The sequence below is a fragment of the Dendrobates tinctorius genome, unplaced genomic scaffold (assembly GCF_039654945.1).
Source record: "Dendrobates tinctorius isolate UK_male_01 unplaced genomic scaffold, ASM3965494v1 ptg000295l, whole genome shotgun sequence".
Taxonomy (NCBI): Eukaryota; Metazoa; Chordata; class Amphibia; order Anura; family Dendrobatidae; genus Dendrobates; species Dendrobates tinctorius.
The window spans coordinates 1,174,961-1,199,837 of record NW_027361962.1 but is presented as its reverse complement, the minus strand read 5'-3'; the positions used below and the strand labels follow the sequence as shown (position 1 = coordinate 1,199,837).

Genomic DNA, 24,877 nt, shown 5'->3' with positions numbered 1-24,877 from the left:
CTCAAGAGTAGAGTAGAGCGAAACAGGTCGGCCAGATTCATAAGTCGCCGACTTATGGCAAAGTCAGGTTTCACCGACCGAAACCCGACCACAGCGTGAAGTCGGTCATGCTGTCGGCAAAACGAGCGCCAAAGTCGAGTCGGATTTCCCAGAATGCATGCACGTGACTTTTTTTCAGCGATTGAGCAAGGACGTACACTGTGGGCAACGAGATGACATGTGCGCATCGAGAGAGAGTTTTCGCGCACTTTAAAAAAGCGGTCCGGCACGGAGGTGTGTTTGGTGTCCTCCACTCCCTGCCGACTTTGCTTCCCCATTGTCTAGCATTGGGTTTCGTGTTTCAGTCGAACCTTCGACTTTTCCCGATAGTCGGCCGATTTCGTTCGACTCGACTTTTGAGAAAGTCGGGTTTCATGAAACCCGACTCGACCCTAAAAAAGGCAAAGTCGCTCATCTCTACTCAAGAGCAAACTGCTCCAATTGTCTCGTGTTTGAAGGTTGCCTTTTCCAGACGGCATGTTTCAGCTCTTTCCAAAGATGCTCAATAGGATTTAGGTCTGGGCTCATAGACGGCCACTACAGGATTTGTTTTGGGTCATTACCCTGTTGCAAGACTCATGACCTGCGACTGAGACCAAGCTTTCTGACACTGGACAGCTCATTTCTCTCTAAAATACCTTGATAGTCTTGATGTCATGATCTCAGTGCGGGTTTGACTCGCACACGTGGGGTTAATGTCTGGAACCAGTGCTGATTAGAGTTGAGCGAAACGGGTCAAAAAATTGGTTTCATGAAACGAAACCCGACCCTAGGGTGAGGTCGGCCACGAGCTCGGCGACTTTAGCGCCAAAGTCGCGTTTCAAAAGTTTGTTTTCCGCCCTTTTTCAGCCAATCAGGATCCACGGACACTGTGGGCAACGTGATGACATAGGCAGGGGTCACCACCATCTTTGAGAAGGGCATGCAAGTGATTGGCTTGCTTTGGGGGGCGTCACAGGGGGTATAAAATGGCGTGCACACCGACCGCCATGTTACTCATGCTGATCTCAGAATAGGGAGAGCTGCTGCTGCTGCTGATTCTGCAGGGAGAGCGTTAGGCAGGGAAGAAGACACTAAAAACTGCTTCTGCTGCTAGCGATTTTGCCTGTACAACACACCAGTCACTGTGTGTGCAGTGCAAGTAGAGGCTATATTTTTTAGTCCTGGTGAGGTACTGAGCATGCATTTTTTCACACCATACAGCGGTGTACGCTCCTCACACAGTACCGTGTAACGGCTGTTATCACGGCCACAGTGAAGCTATCTGTGTGTGACTCTGTAAGGATAAGTCGAGGACATGTTCCGTTCTTACAGACCTCCACCTTCTAGTTTTGTCTGGTTTTCAAACAGTTAAGTATATTTGCTATTTGATCACATTCAAAACTATAGAGAGACAGCGTGTGTCAGTCCATATACTTAAAAAACACGGAGCTTGACAATTTTACGTACACCGGACAGCCGTGTACGTGCATGCTCCTCTCTCAGTACCGTGTAACGGCTGTTATCATGGCCACAGTGAAGCTATCTGTGTGTGACTCTGTAAGAATAAGTCGAGGACATGTTCCGTTCTTACAGACCTCCATCTTATAGTTTTGTCTAGTTTTCAAACAGTTAAGTATATTTGCTGTTTGATCACATTCAAAACTATAGAGAGACAGCGTGTGTCAGTCCATATACTTAAAAAACACGGAGCTTGACAATTTTACGTACACCGGACAGCCGTGTACGTGCACGCTCCTCTCTCAGTACCGTGTAACGGCTGTTATCACAGCCACAGTGAAGCTATCTGTGTGTCTCTCTGTAAGGATAAGTCGAGGACTTGTTCCGTTCTTACAGACCTACACTCTAGGGAGATTCCTATTCTGCCCAATTCTATATACACCTTGTAGTTTGTCATACACTAGCCAATTTCTGCCTGTGACATAGCGCTGTGATATTCACTGGGCCTCACACAATCCAACAGTGTCCACAAGTGTGTTCAGAAATTCAAAATCTCCCTTATACTATAGTGACATTTTTCACACCTGCGACATTGAGCCTGTGACATAGCGCTGTGATATTCACTGGGCCTCACACAATCCAACAGTGTCCAGTGTCCACAAGTGTGTTCAGAAATTCAAAATCTCCCTTGTCCTATAGTGACATTTTTCACACCGGCGACATTGAGCCTGTGACATAGCGCTGTGATATTCACTGGGCCTCACACAATCCAACAGTGTCCAATGTCCACAAGTGTGTTCAGAAATTCAAAATCTCCCTTATCCTATAGTGACATTTTTCACACCGGCGACATTGAGCCTGTGACATAGCGCTGTGATATTCACTGGGCCTCACACAATCCAACAGTGTCCAGTGTCCACAAGTGTGTTCAGAAATTCAAAATCTCTCTTATCCTATAGTGACATTTTTCACACCGGCGACATTGAGCCTGTGACATAGCTCTGTGATATTCACTGGGCCTCACACAATCCAACAGTGTCCAGCGTCCACAAGTGTGTTCAGAAATTCAAAATCTCCCTTATCCTATAGTGACATTTTTCACACCGGCGACATTGAGCCTGTGACATAGCGCTGTGATATTCACTGGGCCTCACACAATCCAACAGTGTCCAGTGTCCACAAGTGTGTGCAGAAATGCAAAATCTCCCTTATCCTATAGTGACATTTTTCACACCGGCGACATTGAGCCTGTGACATAGCGCTGGGATATTCACTGGGCCTCACACAATCCAACAGTGTCCAGTGTCCACAAGTGTGTTCAGAAATTCAAAATCTCCCTTCCTATAGTGACATTTTTCACACCAGCGACATTGAGCCTGTGACATAGCACTGTGATATTCACTGGGCCTCACACAATCCAACAGTGTGCAGTGTCCACAAGTGTGTGCAGAAATTCAAAATCTCCCTTATCCTATAGTGACATTTTTCACACCTGCGACATTGAGCCTGTGACATAGCGCTGTGATATTCACTGGGCCTCACACAATCCAACAGTGTCCAGTGTCCACAAGTGTGTGCAGAAATTCAAAATCTCCCTTATCTTATAGTGACATTTTTCACACCGGCGACATTGAGCCTGTGACATAGCGCTGTGATATTCACTGGGCCTCACACAATCCAACAGTGTCCACAAGTGTGTTCAGAAATTCAACATCTCCCCTGTCCTATATACACCTTGTACTTTGTTTTACATTACTATATAGTTGGTGGGATTTTGTGTACATTTTTATCAAAAATGAGGAAGGCAGGTGGAAGAGGCCGTGGAATTGGGCTGGGGTTGCCAGCTGGTAATGATGGTGTTGGTGGTGGATCTGATGGTAGTGGCAAAAGCAAAATAGGACCGAATGCAGGAGGTGTTGAGCCTGCGTCATCGTCTGGCTCCACAAGGCCTCCAAGGCTTAGTTTTCTAGGAGTTGGCAAACCGCTTTTAAAGCCAGAGCTTCAGGAAAAAGTTTTGGCTTACATTGCTGACTCAGCCTCCAGCTCTATCGCCTCCTCTTCTGAAGTTGTAAAAAATAACAGCACTGAGTCGTCATTGGAGGCTCATGTTCATGAACCACACCTTTCCTTGTGTCCTTCACCCCAACCAAGATTGAAGGATGACGCAGGCCATACTACTGATTACTCCATGGAGCTGTTTTCACATACCATGCCTGTGTTATCAAGTGAAAAGGTGAATTACCCAGGCCAAGATGAATCTGACATGGAGTGCACTGATGCACAGCCACTGATAGATGATTCTGCTGGTACATTCACTCAGAGCTCTACATTGTCCTGGCAGTATACTGTGCCAGATTCTGACCCTGATGAGACTCAGGTGCCCCTTCCCGCAAACTATACCACCATACACGGTGACACAGAGGAAGGTGCACATGACATTGAAGAGGAGGTGATGGATGACCCAGTTGTTGACCCAGATTGGCATCCATTGGGGGAAGAGGGTGCCGCTTCCAATAGCTCAGATGAGGAGGAGGAGCATCCACAGCAGACACCGACATTGCAACAGCTGTTATCTGGCAGGCCCGAAGCACTCCAAAGACAGGTTCCAAAAATCAAAAGAGTTGCTGGACAGCTTGTCCAGAGGGTCAAAATAGCACAGCGTGCTAGGCCGCAAAATGTCTTCCAAAGTAGGAAGAGTGCAGTGTGGCACTCTTTTGAACAAAATCCTCATGATCAGGCCAAGGTTATCTGTAAGAAGTGTGCAAAGAACGTTAGCCGAGGGAAAAATCTGAAAAATTTGAATACCAGTTGCATGCTTAGACATTTAACCAGCATGCACTTGCAAGCGTGGAGACAACACCAAACCTCAAGTACCACATGTACAACTGATCACAAAGAAGGTAGTCAGCAACACTACATTGTTTCCCCCACTGTAAGCCCACTGGTTAGCACAGCAGCAAATGTTGAGGTGTCGTTGCAAGGCCAAAGCAGTCAGGGAATCCCACTGTTATATTAACGAAAGACTGAATCTAGGCCATCAGAAAGAACACCAACTCCATCACCATCATCAACCCTCTCTCAGTCCGCCCTGTCCACCGCTAGTTCCACCATATGCAGCTCTCAAGTCCAGCTCACCCTCCCAGAGACTATGAGTAGGTCAAGAAAGTACTCAGTCTCTCATCCGCGTACACTGGGTTTGAACGCCCACATTGCCAAACTAATCTCGTTAGAGATGATGCCCTATCGGTTGGTGGAAAGCGCAGCTTTCCGCGAACTCATGGCCTATGCAGTACCACGCTATGACCTACCCAGTCGCCACTTCTTCTCTCGCAAAGCCATCCCAGCCCTCCACCATCATGTGAAAGACCGCATTGTCCATGCACTCAAGCAGTCAGTGAGTGGAAAGGTGCACCTCACAACTGATGCATGGTCCAGTCGGCATGGCCAGGGCCGTTACTGTCCATCACTGCGCACTGGGTTAATGTGGTGGATGCAGGGTCCACAGGGGACAGCGGTGGTGGGACAGTGCTGCCTAGCCCACGGTATAGGAAACAGTTGGCTGTAGGCGTTCAACCCTCCTCCTCCTCCAGAAGCGAAAGCTCGTCCACAGAGCGCAGTCGTACGAGCACTCCATCTGCAGCTGCCACTGTTGCACACGAGGTGTCCCCCTATCGAGCAGCTAGTGGAAAGCGTCAGCAGGCTGTGTTGCAGATGATGTGTTTGGGCGACAGACACACCGCGGAGGTGCTGGCCGAGTACTTTCAGCGACAAACTGAGTCATGGCTGGGCAGTATACATCTAGAGGCAGGCAAGGTAGTTAATGATAACGGCAGTAATTTTGTGGCAGCCATAGCCCTTTCAAAACTCAGCCACATACCTTGCTTGGCTCACACCTTGAACCTGGTGGTGTAGTGCTTCCTCAACAATTATCCGGAGTTAACAGCCCTGCTCCAGAAGGTGCGAAGACTGTGCGCGCACATCCGCAGGTCACCTGTACACTCCATTCGTCTGCAGAAGCTGCAGCGATTGCTCCACCTTCCCAACCACCGCCTCATTATCGACATTGCAACAAGGTGGAACTCCACCCTGCACATGGTTGAGCGGCTGTCGAACTGAGGCAGGCCATAATGCATTTGTGGGAGGATACACAGCCAGGCACTTTGAGAGCAGACATGGAGTTGACAGGTGTGCAGTGGTCGAAGCTGAAAGAACTCTGTAAAGTCCTTCAGTGTTTCGAGGAATGCACACGGCTGGTAAGCGCAGACGACGCCATCCTAAGCATGAGCATCCCACTTATGCGTCTGCTCATGCAAACTTTGACGCACCTTAAGGAGCAGGCGTCTGCAGCCAATGTTGACGAGGAGGAAGAGGAGGAGGGAATCCTTGATGATATTCATCCATTGTCTGCTCAGGGACCTCTCCTGGACGAGGTGGAGGAAGAAGAGGAGGATGATGATGGGGATGATTACTTAGGGGAGGAGGATGCATCTCGTGGGGCAAGTGAAAATGTTGGCGTGGCAAGGTCTGGTACAGGGTTTGTGCATGACTGGAGGGATGTGGATTTGCCAGAAAGTGCTCCTCCAACCAGCACTCGCAGTGCATCATTGACACCGGGAACATTGGCCCACATGTCAGATTATGCCTTGCAGATCCTAAAAAGGGACCCCCGCATTGCCAAAATGATGAACGATGACGACTACTGGTTGGCCAGCATCCTTGATCCACGCTATAAAGGCAAATTACAAAACATCATGCCACAGGAGAACCTTGACCTAATATTGGCTAATAAACAAGCAACTCTGGTAAACCGGTTGGTTGAGGCATTCCCAGCACACAGCAGCGGTGATGGTTCTCACACGAGCCATACGGGCCTGGGGCAGCTTGGCAGAGGTGTTCGTGGTGCAGACAGCAGAAGTGGCGTTGGAGACAGGGGTTTCATGACATTGTTGTGGACTGATTTTTCAAGTACCGCTCACACAACTGGTAATACTGCATCGATGGAAAGTGACAGGAGACAGCAGTTGTCAACTATGGTTACAAACTACTTTTCCTCCCATATCGATTTTCTCCCGCACAGGTCATTCCCCTTTGACTATTGGGCCGCTAAACTGGACACCTGGCCTGAATTGGCACAATATGCCTTACAGGAGCTCGCTTGCCCAGCTGCAAGTGTGCTATCGGAAAGAGTCTTCAGTGCAGCTGGATCAATCCTGACAGAAAAAAGGACCCGTCTGTCAACCCAAAATTTGGATGATCTAACCTTCATTAAAATGAACCATGCATGGGTTTCTCAGGATTTTGTCCCACCTTCCCTTGATGACACATAGGTTGACAGAAAAATGGCTTGCTTTGGTCCTCCTCCTATTCCGCGAACTTGACCTATTTCGCCTTTTGCAGCAGCTGAATGTCCCACATCAACATATGCCACTTTGTAAACCTCCCTAACAGGGCTGCCCCCTCCCAATGGCCGGGGTCACCACCTAGCGCCTGAAACCGTGCGAGTGCCGTTGCCCTGGACAGGTGGGTAGGCCGACTCTTGGGCGCGAGCACTGGCACAGGGTCCCTCATAGTGCAATCAAGTGTCTCTGACGGTGGTGGTGCACACCCGCCGTCAGACACACCGCCGTACTATGAGGGGCCCAGTGCCAGTACTGACGCCCATGAGTGTGCCCCCCTTGCTTGGGCAGGGCCCCAGCATTTTCAATGTTTACCTCTCCTGCTCCTCCGCTGTGTAGTCTGGGCTGTCAAATCCTTCACTGGGACTGCCACTACAAATTGATTGAACTGAAAGATGATGGTTAAGATGTAGCTATGCCCTGTCCTGCTGGCCGGGCTCTAGCTCCAGATGATCAATGGCTTCCATTTCTTATGGACGTCGACTCACAATGACATGCAGTGGTGGTTTATCATCAGCTTTCACAGTTTTCCTACTCACAAACATGTGACATTCTGGCGCACATTTTAAAATGTGCCCTCTCATGCCAATCAAATAGAATCGCCTACGGCCTGTGGCTTCTGTCTTTTGCACTCCAAAGTTACGTGACAGATCATGATAGCCAGTGAGCACCATGTTTACTTCGCTCCCTGTGATAAAAATTTGATTGAGATGAGTAACAGTGATGGATTCAACGGAAGTGCGATACAGCAAGACTTTATTCACAAAAAAATGTTTTCACTGTCTCAACACACAAATTAATTGAGGGTCAGCATCGCCTATGAGAATTGTGACGGGAGGTTTTCCCGTGAATAGTAATTCCTAGATTTCTGCAATCACTAGCCTTTATGTCAGTAATTGTATGCATCTCATTTCCTATTGCGGAGAGGCTGGACTGTATCACTGAGACAGAAATATATATGAAGATTTAAAAATAACACCAAAAGTATATAGTTGTGTATGCCTCAAATGCATTTCCTTTTTTCCACTTTTGAGATTGCTGTGTAATCCATACTGAGAACACGGAGATTTTACATGTTTAAACTATGCTATATACACCTGCTATCCAGTGATAAAGTACCCTTTCTGAACTTTGTACAATCTTGTCAAATCCATGCTGGGCCTGGGAACATCTGAGTTTGCCTCCTGATCTATAGACATATATTTTTAATGTGTAAACTAGGCTACATATATATGTGTTATCCGGTGAAACTGTACCCTTTATCTACTTTCTACAATGTTGTTGAATCCATACTGGGCCTGAGAACGGCTGCCGAGCTGTTAAGCAAGCTGCAGCACCTGTGGTTTGGACACGTAATTTTTTCAGGAATGACGGTTAGGCCTAACTCCGGAATTGCGGTTGACATGAACTTACTGGGAAATCGTCGTTCGCGGGGAATAATCTGAAGCCCAGATCCCCATCACTAATGGAGTTCAGCAGGTTATCTGCACCTGTAAGCGACAAAAGCTGGTCCTTTCAGTGTAGCGTGCATGCAGCCCCGGACATGTACTGGAATGCTAGACCTGTTATTGCTCGATCTCACGTGCCACAGCCTCGCATATCCCTCTAGTAAGCTTGACGCGTACCGCGGGGGCATGCCGGAGTCTCAGTCTTTAACGGAATAAAGCTGAGAAATCACTAGCACAACTACAAACGGACATGCCACACCACACACAGAATCAACAAAGCTTGCAATCTGTCCATCTTTTCTGTAGCTTGTATGGTAGTGGTTTCCCGGGTGCAGTCCAATTAAGCCACAGGCTCCACTCCTGGTGGTGCCCTTTTGGACATTCCTTTAAGGTTCAGCTTTGCAATCATACTGCCCCCGGAAGCCAAAAACTTTGCCTTCATGGACGCTGTTTGGAGGTTCGTGGGAATAACGCCGCCCGATCAGCAGTCGGCATATGGGTCGCCTTCCCAGGGCTCTGGGGTACTCTGTACCAGGCTGGTGTCAGTGGGATGTGTCACAGCAGCGGTGACCCGGACAGTGGCCCTGGGCGCCCATGTAAATGGCGTGGTATAATGGTAAAGAGTTTATATAGATAGTTTGATGCCACCTGTGGTGTTCGGCAACATAGATGTTAGGCCGACGCTGCATGCAGATCCTCTGGGACTGATGGTGTTGTGCAGCAAAGATGGTGAAGCTCCCCACAGGTGGAGCTGGAGTCCCAGGGAAGTGTAGATGTAGTGATGGGGGAAATGCACAGGCGGTGTAGGTGCTGGTACCCAGATGTAGCGGTGCTGGAATAACTGTAGGACACCAGAGCGTGCAGCTCCAAAGCTTTACTCACAGTCTGCAGGTTACACAGATGCCTGCCTCCGTGCTGTGTCCTCCGGGTCAGGACCTCAGCCAACCTCCGGGACCAGAATGGAAAGCTCCCTTCCAACACTCCGCCAACATGTACCTTCCTGAACGTCTCCTTTCTAGCGCTTGTGGGAGAGGCACTCACAGGACCGTGGTTCACTGAAGCGCCTCCTGTCTAACAGATGTTCCTCAGACTTTACTTGTATGGCAGACAGCTGTAGCCTTTTCCTTCTGCCTCCCACATGTCGATGCTGGGGCCTCCGAGCCTTAGTTTGGTACAGAGCATTTATAGCTACTTCCCACGGTTTCTGCTGCAGGAACGTCAGTGTCCCTACAAACTCGGAGACCGGAATCCGGACCATGCGCTCCGGCTAGGAGTGAGCCTTAACTCTGCTCATCCTCCAGCTCCCCTTCTCACATCCACACACTTCCCCTTCCCTGCACAGAGTGCCCTAACTTACCTCTTCCCGACCACAGAGAGCAGCTCCTCAGCAGACAGGTTCAGCGGTCTCCCTGCTGGCCTGGAGTGGGAAATGTGTTGTGTGTTGGTTTCACTGCTAGAGAGATCCTTCGTTGCTCCCAAGCTTGACAACACACTCCCTAGGAGGAAGGTAATGCCACAGTGGCGACCGTACTCTTGGGGACGCCACAAGTGCACTGAGGCCCAGCCACTGCTGGATGATGCTGCTGGTACATTGACCCAGACCACTACATTCCCCTCGCACTCTACACAGCCAGAATCTGACCCAGAGGAATCTCCGGTTCCCCTTCCCACATACTATACCACCTTACACGGTGACAAAGAGGAAGGTGCAGATGAAAGTGCAGGTTCCTTGAGCAGGTGGGGGGGGCATACTCATGGGCGATGGCACTGGCACAGGGCACCGCATAGTACGCAAAAGTGTCTCTGCCGGTGGGAGGGCCTAAACAGCCAAGTGCCGTGAGATGGAAGATGGTGACGACAAGGAGTTCAGAGTAGTGCAGGGATTCCCTAGCAAGGAGACTTATGTAATTGTTTTCAATGTTGGGACAGCAATTTTTGGGGAGGACTATACTCTGGTGAATGATATATGGGGCCCACCATACACTGGAGCATTCCAAAGGTGGACATCAGACACTGGATCAGCATTTACAGGGCCCATTATACACTAGAGCAGTAGAAATGGGGCCCATTATATATGGAGCATTATTTGGGCCCATAAGATAGTGGAGCTTCATCCATTGGGACTAACATATACTATAGCATTATGTGGAGCTCATCATATACGGTTTGAAACATTATATGGGAACAATGATTCCGTATGGAGAAATATATGGGCCTCATTACTCTGTATAGCGCACTAAGCGCTGGCCATAATACTGTATGGAGTTACTGTCTGTTTTTGGAGGTATTGGAGAATTTAAAATGGATATCAGTCATGAGATGTAAGAAGTGAAGTATTATTCATTGTACTATACCGCTATTTCTCTGCCGTATCGGAGCATCATGAGTTGTGGTATGTGTTAAAGGGGCGCTCTTTGGCCCTGGGCCCACAAAAACCTGGAGCCAGCCCTACCCCCCCATAACTGTAGCCAAATAACCCCCATTTTTCAGTGCGTAACTAGTATTATGAAGTAAATTAAGGTTGACAAGCTTAAGTAATAAGAATTGATGCTTTTGACATTCAAATGGGCACTGTAGGTGTGTTTCCTGTCCTCCTCTCACTGCCGACTTTAATTCCCCATTGACTTACATTGGGTTTCGTGTTTCGGTCGGACCCCCGACTTTTCCCTATAGTCGGCCGATTTTGCTCGACCCGACTTTTGGAAAAGTCGGGTTTCATGAAACGAAACTCGACCCTAAAAAACCAAAAGTCGCTCAACTCTAGTGCTGATGACTGGCATTTCTGGGGTTAAAGGTTGTGATTCCGGTGCATGCTTACCTGCACACCTGGGGCTATGATTGTGGCCTCTCCCTGGTTCTGCGAGAGGCTTCTTATAGCCTCAGGACGCTCCCATCCCTGTCAGTTATACTCTTGCCCTTGGCTTTGTGTGGTGACCCCTGAGTGTGTTTGTGCTGTGTTCTGGTTGCTTGATTCTCTGTGTATGACTCGGTCTGTTCTCTGGATATCGCTTTGGATTCTGCTTGGTACCTTCTATGTCTGTTTGGTTTTGATCTCTGCTTGGCCCTGACTTCCATTCTGTCTCATCCCTGGTACTGTACTGAGATCTTGTGTATGACCTTTGGCTTTGTCTGACTCTGAGTTCTCTTCCTTCTCTGAAAGCAGGAAGCTAAGCCACGCCCCCTTGCAGTCACATGACCGTTCACATGACCATAGGTCCTATGCCGGCTTGCTAAACTTCAGCATCCACAGGTCCTGTGCATCAGTACTTTCTGGCTGTACCTGACCCCGGTACTCCTGCATTGCGGGTGAGTCCCTGCTTAGCGGAGGCTGCATGCCGGCGCTGACAGGATCCTGACACTCAGGACACGCGCACTGGCTCAGTGAGCAAGTACAGTGCGGTGCTCCTGACATTATAACTGACCGTTAAGTTTTTGGGTTTTTTTTTTTATTTTTTTTTTCTCTGCTGAGAAATATGGATCCCATACAATCTCTTGCTGAGCAAATGAAAATTCTGAGTCCGATGCTTCAGGGTTTATCTCTGGAGCAGCAAGCTCTGGCTCGTTCTCAGCAGCAGGTTTCTGAGACAGTGCGGGGGGCTTTAGCTGCTGGGTCTCTGGGGGCTAGGGCAAGTGATGTTGTTTTGGTGTCCTCAGAACCACCTGTTAAACTGCCTGATTTATTTTCTGGGAACAAAAAGGAGTTCATGGTCTTCACGGAGGGGTGCAAACTCTTCTTTAGTTTGAGGCCACGTTCCTCTGGGGATGAAAGTCAGAAGGTTGGGGTCATTATGTCTCTGTTAAGATGGTCCCCACAAGCTTGGGCTTTCTCCCTTCCTCCCACTGCCCCTGAGAGAGTGTCTGTGAATGCGTTTTTTGAGGCCCTCGGGCACATATATGATGAGCTGGACCGAGTGCGATTGGCAGAGGACATGGTGATGAGTGTCTGTCAGGGGAAACACTCGGCTGAGTGGTTTTGTACAGAATTCCGCCGCTGGGCCGCAGAGGTCTCTTGGAACGACGCCGCACTCCGAGGACTCTTTCGCAGAGGCTTGTCCGAGCGGTTACAGGATGCCTTGGCATTACATCCTCCACCTAACTCTCTCGAGGACGCCATGACCCAGGCCGTCCGGATGGACCGCAGGCTGCGGGCCAGGGGGGTGATGCAGGCGGAGACTCCATTGTTCCCTAGTGGAAAAGAGACTGTTTCTGTACCCATGGACATAGGGGCTCTCTCCCTGAAGAAAAAGGAGAGACAATGCCAGAGAGAAAAGCAGTTATGCTTCTACTGTGGTAAAACGGGACATTGGAAAAGGGAGTGTCCTGATTGTCCATCCTCAACCCGGTCGACGGGAAACGACTAGGTCTGGGTAGTCAGTGGGGAGACTACTCAGACCCTCAGGTACCCTTTTCCTCGTTTTCTAAGGTGTTGCTTCATGTGGAACTGTTAGTGTACGATTGTTGTTTTCCCTCTACAGCTTTCGTGGACTGCGGATCATCCATCAATCTCATTGACTCCCAATTGGTCACACGCTGTAAGGCTGGTTTCACATTTGCGTTTTTTAGCGCTGGAAAAAAACGCTAACCTGCGCATGCGTTTTTTCCCCTATCTTTAACATGGGTGCGCATACTTGCGCGCTTGTAAGCGCATGTATGCGATTTTCATGCGCTGCGTTTTTTGGGGGTGTGCGATTGGATTTTCCAGATGCATCATGTTGCATTTTTTGGCCCTGCAAAAAAGCGCATGCGCACATATGCGCACGTTTTGCGCTAAAAAGGGCCATTATAGCCTATGGATGCGCATATGTGCGCACTGGCATGCTCATGTAAGCGTTTTTTTGCATATGCGTTTTTTTTTTTAACCATGGAATTTAGGGGTTTGAGTTAGAGTTAGGGTTAGTTAAGGGGGTTTAGGGTTAGGGTTAGGGTCAGGGTCAAGGTTAGGGTTGGGTTTTGGGTCAGGGTTAGGGTTTAGTATGGTTTGGTTAAGGGTTAGGGTCAGGGTTAGGGTCAGGATTAGGGTTAAGTATGGTTTTGTTAAGGGTTAGGGTCAGGGTTAGGGTTAGGGTTAGGGTTAGGGTCAGGGTTAGGGTTAGGGTCAGGGTTAGGGTTAGGGTCAGGGTTAGGGTTAAGTATGGTTTTGTTAAGGATTAGGGTCAGGGTTAGGGTCAGGATTAGGGTTAAGTATGGTTTTGTTAAGGGTTAGGGTCAGGGTTAGGGTTAGGGTTAGGGTCAGGGTTAGGGTTAGGGTTAGGGTCAGGGTTAGGGTTAGGGTCAGGGTTAGGGTTAAGTATGGTTTTGTTAAGGATTAGGGTCAGGGTTAGGGTCAGGATTAGGGTTAAGTATGGTTTTGTTAAGGATTAGGGTCAGGGTTAGGGTTAGGGTTAGGGTTAGGGTTAGGGTTAGGGTCAGGGTTAGGGTTAGGGTTAGGGTTAGGGTTAGGGTTAGGGTTAGGGTCAGGGTCAGGGTTAGGGTTAAGTATGGTTTTGTTAAGGGTTAGGGTCAGGGTTAGGGTTAGGGTTAGGGTCAGGGTTAGGGTTAGGGTTAGGGTTAGGGTCAGGGTTAGGGTTAGGGTCAGGGTTAGGGTTAGGGTTAGGGTTAGTTAGGGTTTAGGGTTTGGGTTAGGGTTAAGTATGATTTGGTTAAGGGTTAGGGTCAGGGTTAGGGTTAGGGTTAGGGTCAGGGTTAGGGTTAGGGTTAGGGTCAGGGTTAGGGTTAGTAAAGTCATGGTTTGGGTAGTGTGAGGGGCCACCTAAAAATGTTGGAAAAAAACGCAAACGCGGTAAAAACGCGCTAAAAACGCATACAAACGCATAAAAACGCTGCGTTTTTTTCATGCATGCTCATAAAAATGCTTGAAAAAAACGCAGCAGTTGTATGCTTATGTATGCGTTTTTTCAATGCGTTTTTTTGCGGGAAAAACGCGCTGCAAAAAAAAGCAAGTGTGAAACTAGCCTAAGATAGGGACAGTTAGACTTAAGGTTCCGATCAAAGTGGTGGCCATTGACTCCTCCCCCCTCACTAAAGAGGGAATTCTCTTTATGTCTGACTTGTTTTCACTCAAAGTGGGAACTACCCATGTGGAAAAATTAAGTTGTTTGTTTCTGGACAATCTACCAGCAGAATTGGTGTTGGGCATGCCCTGGTTACAACTCCATAACCCAGTCATTAACTGGAAAACGGGGGAGATTGTTCAGTGGGGGTTTAATGATTCGATGTTATGTGATAAGTCTGCACTATTGGTTGAACCTGTTAAATCTGTATCTGTGTCATCTTTCGAGCTGGAAGGTATTCCAGAGTACCTGAAAGAATTCGAAGATGTGTTCTCTGAAAGCGAGGCCGAGACGTTGCCGCCACATAGACCCTTTGACTGCGCTATCGAGTTAGTCCCGGGGGCTAAATTGCCTAAAGCCCTTCTGTTTAATTTATCTGGCCCTGAGCGCTTGGCCATGAAAGATTACATTGCTGAGAGTCTTCGCAAAGGACACATATGTCCCTCAGTCTCACCTGTGGTGGCAGGGTTTTTTTTTTGTTAAGAAAAAAGATGGTGGTTTAAGTCCCTGTCTCGATTTTCGTGAGCTGAACAAGATTACTGTATGAAATACGTACCCCCTTCCATTGATTCCCGATTTGTGTAACCAACTTTCAGGGGCAAAACAGTTCTCCAAACTGGATCTTCGGGGGGCATATAATGTGATAAGGGTCCGGGAGGGGGATGAATGGAAAACCGCGTTCCTCACGACCTAGGGACTGTTTGAAAATTTAGTCATGCTGTTTGGTCTTACCAATGCCCCAGCCATATTTCAGAATTTCATCATCGTGGTATTCTCGGATCTCATTGGTCGTTTTGTTGTCATTTACTTAGACGATATTCTGATATACTCACACGACAGTCAATCTCATCTGAATCATGTACGAACCGTTCTCCAAAGACTGAGGGAAAATCATCTGTATGCCAAATTGGAGAAATGTGTTTTTTGTTCAAGAATTGTCTTTTTTGGGATTAATTGTGTCCTGTGAGGGTTTTCGCATGGACCCCAAGAAGGCGCAGGCGATTGCGGATTGGGTGCAACCCCGAGACCTTAAGGGTCTTCAGCGCTTCTTGGGGTTCGCCAATTATTACCGCAAATTTATTCAGGGGTTTTCACAGGTGGTCAAACCACTCACAGATCTTACTTGTAAAGGTGCGGATGTGAGAAACTGGTCCTCACTCGCAAAAGAGGCCTTTGCGACCCTGAAAAGAAGCTTTATGTCTGCTCCTGTGTTAGTACAGCCAGATCCGTCCAAACCTTTCGTCGTGGAAGTGGACGCCTCTGAGGTGGGGGTGGGGGCGGTGTTGTCCCAAGGGCCTGCCACTCTAACCAACCTCAGGCCATGTGCTTTCTTTTCCAAGAAGTTCTCTGCTGCGGAAAGAAATTACGACGTAGGCAATAGAGAGCTTCTTGCGGTCAAATTGGCGTTTGAAGAATGGAGGCACTTTTTGGAGGGGGCCAGTCACCCGGTTTCGGTGATCACGGATCACAAAAATTTGTCGTACATTGAGTCTGCTAAAAGACTAATGCCCAGACAGGCCCGTTGGTCACTTTTTTTTCCCATTTTCAGTTTTCGATTACATTTCGTCCAGGGTGTAAGAATGTCAAGGCTGACGCCTTATCACGCAGTTTTCAGCCGGTGTCTCCCCCTGAGCCACCGTCCTCCATTCTTCACCCTGGGATTGTGATAGCAGAGGTCTCATCTGAATTGGAACGGGAGATTCAGGGGGCCCAGTCGCAGGCCCCGGTGGCCAAGCCGGTGGGGAAGTTGTTTGTCCCAGAGCAACTTCGCCTGAAACTCTTGCAGGAGTTCCATGAATCCAAGCTGAGTGCTCACCCTGGTATTTCAGCCACACGTCTGGTGGTGGCTAGGATCTTTTGGTTCGGACATAAAAAAATTCATTGCTGGTTGTGGGGTCTGCACTCGTTCTAAAAGCTCTCATAGCCAGCCGGCAGGGGAGCTGATACCCTTGGCAGTGCCCGAAAGACCATGGACTCACTTATCCATGGATTTTGTCACCAATCTCCCTCCATCTAAGGGTAATACAGTGGTATGGGTAGTGGTGGACAGGTTTTCTAAGCAGGCTAATTTTGTACCCCTGTCCGCACTACCGTCAGCTGAGACGCTGTCCAGGTTGTTTGTGCAGCATGTGATCCGGTTGCATGGGGTACCCCTGAATGTGGTGTCTGATCGTGGTGTGCAGTTTGTGGCTAAGATTTGGCGTGCTTTCTGCAAAAAATTAGGGATGTCTCTGTCCTTTTCGTCTGCATACCATCCTGAGAGCAATGGTCAGACTGAGAGCACTAACCAGTCCCTGGAACAGATCCTCAGGTGTCTAACCTCTGCTAGACAGAATGACTGGTGCGATGCACTGCCGTTGGCTGAATTTGCTTTCAATAGTCGGGTGAGTCAATCCACGGGTATGACTCCTTTTTTGATCAATTATGGGTTCAGTCCTCATTTTGGTGAGTTTTCTCGTCTGGACTCGGGGTGTCCCGGGGCTGAGGGCTCTGTTCAGTGATTACAGAATACGTGGGCAGAAGTTCAGCGAAGTATATCTAGGTCTCAGGGCAGGTATAAGTTTTTCACGGACAGGAAACGAACACCAGGGCCCACGTTTCAGGTTGGAGACAAGGTTTGTCTCTCCACTCGAAACATTAAGTTGAAGGTTCCTTCAGCCAAGTTGGGGTCCAAATTCATTGGCCCATACAGGATTGTGGAAAAAATCAATCCAGTGGCGTATAGGCTGTGCCTTCCACCCTCTTTCAAGATCCCTAACGTCTTCCACAAATCTCTACTGAAACCTTTTGAAGCAGTCCGGGGAGACTCCAAGTCTGCTGCTCCTCCTGTTTTGGTCGAGGGGCAGGTGGAGTACGAGGTTGGTCATATCGTAGATTCCAGGTTGGTACGGCGGTCGGTACAGTACCTGGTTCATTGGAAGGGGTATGGACCGGAAGACAGGTCCTGGGTACCGGCCCGGTTGATGCATGCTGATCGCCTGGTGCGGGCTTTCCATGCTAAGTACCCGGGCAAGCCTGGGGGTTCAGAGGCCCCCCATTGAGAGGGGGGTACTGTCATGATTTCAGTGCGGGTTTGACTCGCACACGTGGGGTTAATGTCTGGAACCAGTGCTGATGACTGGTATTTCTGGGGTTAAAGGTTGTGATTCCAGTGCACGCTTACCTGCACACCTGTATCAATACAAAAATGGTGGGGGGAACAAGAGGCGCAATAGTGCCCTATCACTAGTGACACTTGAAGTATGAGTGGTATAATACAGTTCCACTCACCTAATCCAGTTGTGTAACCCACAACTGGCTTGAGAGCATATCACAGAATCAGCTGCTGCAGGACCTCCACCAACCACTCGCACGTGGAAAAACCTTCAGAAAGTTGTGGGAAGCAGGGTGTGTTGCAGTCCGCACTGCCGAGATTCACAAATCACCTGGGATGCAAGATGTTGTAGCAGTGTACTCCTTTATTTCCTCCTACGCGTTTCAGCGCCCTTCCTGGCACCTTCCTCAGGGATATTGAGGAAGGTGCCAGGAAGGGCGCCGAAACGCGTAGGAGGAAATAAAGGGAGTACACTGCTACAACATCTTGCATCCCAGGTGATTTGTGAATCTCGGCAGCGCGGACTGCAACACACCCTGCTTCCCACAACTACCTGCACACCTGGGGCTATGATTGTGGCCTCTCCCTGGTTCTGGGAGAGGCTTCTTATAGCCTCAGGACGCTCCCATCCCTGTCAGTTATACTCTTGCCCTTGGCTTTGTGTGGTGACCCCTGAGTGTGTTTGTGCTGTGTTCTGGTTGCTCGATTCTCTGTGTATGACTCGGTCTGTTCTCTGGATATCACTTTGGATTCTGCTTGGTACCTTCTATGTCAGTTTGGTTTTGATCTCTGCTTGGCCTTGACTTCCGTTCTGTCTCATCCCTGGTACTGTACTGAGATCTTGTGTATGACCTTTGGCTTTGTCTGACTCTGAGTTCTCTTCTCTGAAAGCAGGATGCGAAGCCCCGCCCCCTTACAGTCACATGACCGTTCACATGACCATAGGTCCTATGCCGGCTTGCTAAACTTCAGCATCCACAGGTCCTGTGCATCGGTACTTTCTGGCTGTACCTGACCCCGGTACCCCTACATTGCGGGTGAGTCCCTGCTTAGCGGAGGCTGCACACCGGCGCTGACAGGATCCTGGCACTCAGGACACGCGCACTGGCTCAGTGAGCAAGTACAGTGCGGTGTTCCTGACACTTGATATTCCTTGTACCCTGCACAGATTCTAGGCACCCTGTGCCAGATGCAGCAAAATAGCTTGAGAACATAACAGAGCCTCCTCCAAGTTTCACAGTAGGGACAGTGTTCTTTTCTTGATATGATTCATTTTTCCATCTGTGAACATAGAGCTGATGTGCCTTGCCAAAAAGTTAGATTTTTGTCTTATAGGACCATGTCCATAGGACATTCTCCCAGAAGCTTTGTGGCTTGTCAACATTGTAACAACTCCTGGAGTGGACCCTCTGGGCCGTGATACCAACCCACCCTGGGCGAGCTAACCTAGTGAGGACCACCTTCTATACAGGGAGCGTCAGGGGCAGGCCCAGGGGAATATAGTACCACGAATGCTGGAACCTGGTGGCTGGCTCGAAGGAGACGAGAGAGACCGTGTCTAGCAGGATGAGGACGGGGGCACGCAGGGTACAGGAGTGCGTAAAGCACATGCATGGGGGCACGCAGGGAACAGGATCGTGCTCATGGGGCACGCTGGATACAAGAGTGCATAGAGCGTGTGCTAATAAGCACGCCAGTGTACTAGACTATGCAGAGCACGTACTAGGAAGCACGCCAGAATACAAGGTAGTGCAGAGCGCATACTAGGAAACATGTCAGAGTACGAGGTAATGCAGAGAGCATACTAGGAAGCACACCAGAGTACAAAGTAGTGCAGAGAGCGTACTAGGAAGCATTCCAGGTCACAAGGTAGTGCAGAGAGTGTATTAGTAAGCACGCCAGAATACAAGGTAGTTGACCTGAGTACAGAGGGCGACCATGTAGGTGTAGGGTCGTGGGCCGGGCTGGGGGGTGGTCCCTCTTCTTACCACGCAAAGACGAAACAGAGACAGGATGGAGACAGATTCTGGGTGCAACAGGTCCAAGTTTATTGTCCACCGTCCGACTGACGGCCCTCGCAGCACACCGCAATATCTCTCTCTCACAGCCCTCCGTGTCCAGGGCCGCTTCACACACCATACGTTACACCAGGGACATAATTGTACGTGTACTCTGTGACGATCCTGTCAGCTCAGTCACTGTGGCCGCCTTAGGCCCGTACACCATCAGCACTTTACTGGTCAGTTTCGTCGTTACAAATACGGTGTCCTACACCCAGAGCCTCGTCTCTACTGCGGTTCTTCCTGTCAGGACCACCCCACTGACGTTCTCTCTCCTCAGTCCCCCTGGTACAGTTTTCCTCACAGCGCGCAAACTGTCGTAGTCCTCCTGTCACTGGAGCTCCCCCTGAGGACTGGAACTTTCTGGAACCCTCCTTCAAATTTATATCTTTCCCGGTTCCCTGTAACTCCGCCCCCTATGACCAATGGTTTCCTAAGCCCTAAGCTGATGTCAAGTCCTTTGCTCACACTCCTCCCTGCCCTCTAATGGTCAGCCCAAGGTACTGCACGTCCACTACACTTTCCTAGCTGTTTCCCCACTGAAGTAACTGACACCTATCTAAACTGTGCAAACCTTTCCTTCTCTATACTGACAAGTCCGTCCGTCAGGTCACCTTCCCTACACTCCCCCTTCCTTTGTCTATTGTCGTCCTTGACAATCGTAATCCCTGCCTTCATCGTTCTGAAGCTTCACCTACACTCTGTTGTCGGACCAGTTGTTGGGCCAAACCCACTACCTGCGGGGGCCGAACCATACTGGGAGCACCATGCTCTGAGTAGCCTACTGCTACTCACCAGCGCGCACGCCACATGACGTCTTTCAATCTGGGCTAGGTACACCCATATTCTCTCTATGGCGTGTACCTTCCCCTACTGTCCCCTTCTGTTACCTTCCACTGTCTGGTACGCCATGATCGAGGCCTCACACCTACCAGATCATTGCCGGCGTCCATCTTTCTCCTTCAGGGGTGTTGGTGGTGTCGGGGACCTGACCTAGGATGGCTGTCTTTTTCACATATTCCACCTCTTGTACCTTTCTTTCAATTACATGTTATGGTCGGCGTCTCTGTCTCCCAGACCCTCTTCACACATAGACCCCTCTTCGGATCTCACACTTCCCGTCGATCCCTCAGACCTTCCCTTACCCGGACCTGTTGCATTTTACTTTTGCATATTATACATCAAACAACTTTATAATAGCACAAGTACCCCATCTTTTTTTTTATATCTTTTTTTCATTTTCTTTTGCTTTTAAAACCAACATATAACAATAAAACATCACATGTTCTCCTTCCCCCCCTTCCTTGGACAAGGACACTCCCTCTTCTTGATATCCCTGCTTTGCCAGGCTTAATACAGCAAAAAAACCCAAACTTCTATACTTCTATATTACACCCTTTTTTTTTCTCGGACGCAAACTGTCCTTGTGATTGACAAAACATTTCAACAAAATTTTGAAAGTCCAAACCACTTCCTAGTGGCTGGCAGCAAGGGGTCCCACAGCCGTGGAGCTCCCGGGACGTAAGGAGTGTCCGCAACAGTCCTCTTTAGGGGGGTTCACATTCTTCGGGCTCCACCAGTACTGCCACCGCATAATATCCGCTGGGGCAGTATTCTTTATAATATATTACCTCCCCCTCCTTCAGAGCCCGGCCGTGGCGTATGGAGGCCACATTAACATAAACCTTTTGACCAGTCTGATCTCGGATGAAACCGTAACCTCTTGTAACGTTGGTGTACACCAGCCGTCCCTTCGATCTCTTAGCCGCCATGCCTGCCTCTCCCTTTTCATGAAACTGTTTCCATATCGCTTGCTCCCGTGCCTTCTTCCCCTTAATAACCTCCGCAACCCAAACGGAGGGTACAGCACAGGCTCCAGAGTCCGATAGGCGGGGCTACGCTGAAGAAGAGGGCAGGGCAGAGGCAGCCGATGGTTTCTGCGGCCCAGCAGCTGCTGGAGCCGAATGGCAGACGGGAACAGCCATGTTCTCGATAGGCTGGGTCATAGGGTCGGCCAAATAGGATGCAGCCAGTTCCAGTACTGGCATAACCATGGCCGCAGAGTAGGCTGCACTTGACGTTTCAGCCGGGGCCGGAGTAGTGACCGATTTGACAAATGAGGTCGCTGGTGGCAGGGGAAGCGCAACAGCGCCCTCTAGGATCAGGCTCCGCTCCGGTGGCACCGTGTGTGGCGTCTCCGGGCGGAGTGGTTCAGGACTTGGAATGGAGGCCCCGCCCAGTTCAGCATAGAGGGAAGGGCCTACTGTGACCGACCTCTTGGGTACACAGGCTGCCACGTGCTGCAGCCAGATGGTGGGGGCCGCTTGCGGAGCCGCTGGCGGGGCCAAAGGAACTCTCACCTTCCCCGGCACCGTGGCCTCCGTTACGTCACCACGCGGCTCCTCCCGCAGTTTCTGCTTTTCACCCTGCTGTCCGACGGGGCTAGCCTCCAGGCTTAGGGGCTCCGCGGGCAGATTCTCCGCCGGTATTCTGGGTGGCCACTCCCGCTGATTCTGCACTGGCTCCACTTTCCAGCTCACCATCCTGCTGCCTGCTCGTGGCTCAGAAGATGTCACTTTCTGGTGGAGCTCGTTATCCCGCCGCCATTGCCACTCCAGGCCGCCGATGCCTCGACACCCACAGCGTCACATACCGTCCGGTGGGCAGCACTCGAATGGCGCCAGACAGCCGCAGCCAAACTTTTGCTCTGTGCCACTCCCTCTGCTGGGTGGAGCATTGGCAGGCCTTTCCACCCACTTGTCAGGGTCCAGTATGGGGGTGAATCGGCCTCCCGGGACACAGTTCTGGTCCCCGGGGTACGTAGGAGGGGGCCCCAGTCCATTGGGAACAGCAGCAAACACCTGGATCTCTCCTCTGCACTGGAGCATCACAGCCATCTTGCACCAGTCCTGGTACCTCCCCGGATCTTCTGCTGGTGACGCAGATACACCACAGTGCTCCCAAATTGTAATCCACAGGTGGGTAATTTGTAATCCACAGGTATTTGTAATCCAAGCAGCGTTGTCCAAGTCTTTCTCCATCCTTTAGGGCAGGCCTGCCGCAGAAGATGACGTATTAGCGGCGTTGATCCTGCCGACTACGCCAAGTGTAGAGTCGTGGGCCGGGCTGGGGGGTGGTCCCTCTTCTTACCGCGCAGAGACGAATCAGTGACAAGATGGAGACAGATTCTGGGTGCAACAGGTCCAAGTTTATTGTCCACCGTCCGACTGATGGCCCTCGCAGCACACCGCAATATCTCTCTCTCACGGCCCTCCGTGTCCAGGGCCACTTCACACACCGTACGTTACACCAAGGACGTAATTGTACGTACCGCCCCTTTTCACGCTGTGACGATCCTGTCAGCTCAGTCAATGTGGCCGCCTTAGGCCCGTACACCATCAGCACTTTACTGGTCAGTTTCGTCGTTACAAATACGGTGTCCTACACCCAGAGCCTCGTCTCTACTGCAGTTCTTCCTGTCAGGACCACCCCCCAGACATTCTCTCTCCTCAGTCCCCCTGGTACGGTTTTCCTCACAGCGCACAAACTGTCGTAGTCCTCCTGTCACTGGAGCTCCCCCTGGGGACTGGAACTTTCTGGAACCCTCCTTCAAATTTATATCTTTCCCAGTTTCCTGTAACTCCGCCCCCTATGACCAATGGTTTCCTAAGCTCTAAGCTGAAGTCAAGTCCTTTGCTCACACTCCTCCCTGCCCTCTAATGGTCAGCCCAAGGTACTGCACGTCCACTACACTTTCCTAGCTGTTTCCCCACTGTAGTAACTGACACCTATCTAAACTGTGCAAACCTTTCCTTCTCTATACTGACAAGTCCGTCCGTCAGGTCACCTTCCCTACACAGGGACCAAGCAGACCCAGCAAGGAAGCAAAACGATACTCAGGCGCCACCTACAGGAAGAGGCCATCAGATATAGGGAATGTGCGCCGGCACTTCCGACTCAGGTCCTCCAGGACCATAGAGAAGTCAGGGTAGAGCAGACGCAGTCAGAGCTGCGGTTTGTGCGGAAGCGCACCCTATGGAGCCCCTGCGCCGGCTGCGAGACCGGAAGTGAAGATGTCGGGCGGCGTGCACAAGCTCCAGAGGTGCGCGGTGAGAGCGGCGTAACAAACATATAGTTTGGCAAATTCCAGTCTGGATTTTTTAAGATTTTTTTTCAACAATGGTGTCCTCTTTGGTCGTCTCCCATGAAGTCCACTTTGGCTCATACAATGACGGATGGTGCGATCTGACACTGATGTTCCTTGAGCTTGAAGTTCACCGGTAATCTCTTTAGAAGTTTTTCTGGGCTCTTTTGTTACCATTTGTAATTTCATATTACACTATGTAACACAATTTTTGTCTTAAGCTTTTAAGTACTATATTCCAGTAACTCATGCCTAAATAGTCAAGAAAAACTACGGTAATTAATTATAGACTTTGCTTTTCTGACCAGGACAATGAAATATTCAGTTTTACGTATTTGCATAGGGAAATCAAAATTGTTCATAGTATCTTTTTGTTGATACAGTTACAAAAACATTGTATATTGTATATTTAATATTGGCCAAGATGAGCAAGAGTGGTTTAGAAGTCAGTAGCTTTTGTTGATTTACGATTATACTGCAAATCGCTTTCATGAATCAACCCCCAAATATAGTCTCCCATCATGTTCTCGTTATACTGTCCTTGGTAACGTCATTCAAAGTCCTTTATATCCTGATGAAAACGCTTGCCTTGCTCTTCTGAGTAAGCCCCCATATTTTCCTTGAAATTGTCAAGATGAGCATCCAAGACATGTACTTTGAGAGACATCCTACATCACATTTTTCCAAAGTTCTTTATCAGAACTTGTGATTGCCCAGGAAACCATGCATCACTGCAGCAATGCTGCTCCAAGCTGCTTTCTATTTCCTAGTCGCCTTCTTTACGAATTCTTCGTTCTCTAGAATCTGCTTGATTTGTGGTCCGATGAAGATACCAGCTTTTACCTTTGCCTCAGACAGCTTAGGAAAGAGTACTTGTAGGTACTTGAAGGCTGCTGATACTTTGTCGAGAACTGTGACAAACTGTTTTATCAGGACTAACTTGATGTGCAGGGGTGGCATCAGCACTTTCCGTGGGTCCACCAATGGCTCCCAATTCACGTTATTATTTCCCACAGAAAACTCGGTCCACTGTGGCCAGTCCCGCCTGTGATATTGCCAATTGGTGTCCCGGCTGTCCCAAAGGCAAAGAAAACATGGAAAGTTTGCAAAACTGCCTTGGAGGCCCATCAGAAATGCCACCATTTTGAAGTCTCCAATGACGTCACAGCCATAATCCTCGTACTTCCAAGACACATAACAGCAGCT

General features: G+C 49.5%; 1 protein-coding gene across 1 annotated transcript in view; it reads left to right on the top strand.

Moving 5' to 3' along the window:
* The window catches only part of LOC141073040 (uncharacterized), a 47,204-nt gene that overhangs the window by 10,962 nt on the left and 11,365 nt on the right, over positions 1 to 24,877 (top strand). The gene's annotated exons all lie outside the window — the stretch shown is intronic.